The sequence below is a fragment of the Corapipo altera genome, unplaced genomic scaffold (assembly GCF_003945725.1).
Source record: "Corapipo altera isolate COAL_440 unplaced genomic scaffold, ASM394572v1 60648, whole genome shotgun sequence".
Lineage (NCBI taxonomy): Eukaryota > Metazoa > Chordata > Aves > Passeriformes > Pipridae > Corapipo > Corapipo altera.
Window position 1 is genome coordinate 1 of NW_020889635.1, and position 2,028 is coordinate 2,028.

Sequence of the window (2,028 nt, forward strand, 5' to 3'; positions counted from 1 at the left end):
CCTGGGGAGCTCAAAGCAAGGTCCCTGCAGTGGATTCAGGCATTGCTGAGAGTATCCCAGGGGTACCTGTCCCTGCTAGACATGGAGCTCTCTCATGGGCTGTAATTGGGTGATAAAAGTGGTGCTCCAAGTGCCAAAGAAGGGTGGGATTGGGATTAAGAAATGAGCAGTGATGGTGCAATTGGCTGTTTTCTCTGGAATGTGACTGTAAGAGCTGCAGGAGTGCAAGATGTGTGTTCCAGTCCCCAGCATTTGGTTTGCACATGTCCTGCTCAGACACAGCTCCAACTTCCTCAGTCCTTAACACAAGAGAGGGAGAATTAAGGACTGGCACTGTTAAGGTGATTGGTGTGAGAGGGGTTAAACTGGGAAAACATTGGGTAATTCCTCAGTTTCTTTGTCAAACTCACCCAAACCTGTGCTAGGAAGAGACTGAGTGGAAAAGTTGAGGCAGCAATGAAATGGAAAACTGGGGCTATTGACACTGTAATTGCTGAAACTAAATGCGTCCAAGCAGCAGCTCTTGTTGTGCAGGGAATAACTCCTGTCAGCAGCAAGGTCCCGACTGAAGTGGCAGCTGCAGTTGTTCCTGTGGTGTGGGCCAGTGGAATTGCAGGAGAGTGGAAGAGGCAGAAGCTGTAGGTATTACCCCTGATGTGGGATCTCTCCTGGTAAGGCCAAGCCAGTATCCTTTAAAATCAGAATGCCAGACTGGATTGGTTGCAGTAAGAGCTGAATTTGTTCCTCGTGGTTTGCTTGTAGAAGGTGAATGCAAGAACCCTCCAAGAAAACCAATGGCCCAGGGGATTGATGAGTGCAGGACCTGAGAGAACCACCTTGAATGACAACCTCGAGTAGTTTCCAGTACTGGATTGAAAAGATGGCCTTTGCTGCATCTCCTGGAGCAAGGAAAGCCAAGAAAGCTTTGCTTTGGAAGGAGAAAATGGGGAAGCAGGAAGGAAGAAGAGAAGCCACGTGACTCCTCCCTGAGCCCCAGACAGCCCAGGAACTGCCTCCCTGGGAATGGTAGGACGGGCTGGACTCTGGAATGCTCCCTCTGGATGTGTGGTAAGACTGTGATGCCAACTTTGCAAACAGCCTGTAAGAATTTGCTGCCTTGGCTGGATGGTGCAAGGGCAGCCTTTAAGCAGCTGAAGCATTCCCTGAGGAGAGCTCTGGGTCTGCCAGATGTCTCAGAGCTGTTGGAAGCATCTTTGGTGGGGAGGGCAAAGAAAGGACAAGGTGTGCAGTGACCCCCTTGACAAGGGACTTGCAGTTCATGGCATCCCTGATGGTGACCTTTGTGGGCTGTTCCCCCTGTAGGGAACAGGTGTGATAGTCCCAGCTACAGGGATGGGAAAAGTGGTTAAAAGGGAGGCCCAAAAACTGGAAATCCTCCTGGAGGCTCTTGGCAAACAGTTTCCTGAGTTCCCCCTGAAAGAAGGACAGATAGCTTTTGAGTGCTGGTAGATCCTTTTAATAGGTAGCCTTGAGTGTGCCCTTGTTGCCCCAGTAGGCCTTGTCCAACTCCCCATACTCCAGGAGATATACATACTACAGTTTAAAATGCTCTTCCTAATCCTTTGTTGGCTTGAGGCTCTCCCCTGCAGGAACTCCAGGAACTCCTGGTGCCGCCTGGGCCGATGGATTGGACGCCCCAGCCCCTCCGTTCCTGCCCAGCCCCTGGGGCCGTGTCGAGTGGTGGCACTGCCAGCCCCTGCAGGTGAGGGGGAAAGGGCCTTTGCAGGTCTTGGGGATCACATTTATAGCAGGTAAAGGGGCAGAAAAAGGCCCTGGAGTCTGTTATTCTTGAGTTAAGAAAGCTCCTTTGGATTGGTGAGCAGAACAAAGTGGATCCTTCAGAGTTCCCATGTGTGTTTGTGTCTCAGCCTGTGTTATGATTCAGGGCTGTCAGTTGTTGTCACTGAGGAGTCAAACTCTGCTTTAAATAATGAGACACTGGCCTGATGGCCCAGTGTCAAGGAAAAAGGGGGAATGATGTCTGAGTGTTGAGATGTAACAAGAGCT

The 2,028-nt window shown here is 50.8% G+C and overlaps 1 long non-coding RNA gene across 5 annotated transcripts; it reads left to right on the top strand.

Moving 5' to 3' along the window:
- The first annotated feature begins 36 nt into the window (after positions 1 to 36).
- On the top strand, positions 37 to 1,983 carry LOC113942257. 5 transcript variants are annotated; one of them, XR_003525879.1, is made up of 3 exons: positions 37 to 341; positions 938 to 1,068; positions 1,597 to 1,983. It is a non-coding gene; the product is annotated as an uncharacterized LOC113942257 (long non-coding RNA). The 5 variants fall into 5 exon arrangements; XR_003525878.1 differs by lacking the exon at positions 37 to 341 and adding an exon at positions 413 to 642; XR_003525877.1 differs by lacking the exon at positions 37 to 341 and adding an exon at positions 414 to 638.
- The last annotated feature ends 45 nt before the right edge of the window (positions 1,984 to 2,028 follow it).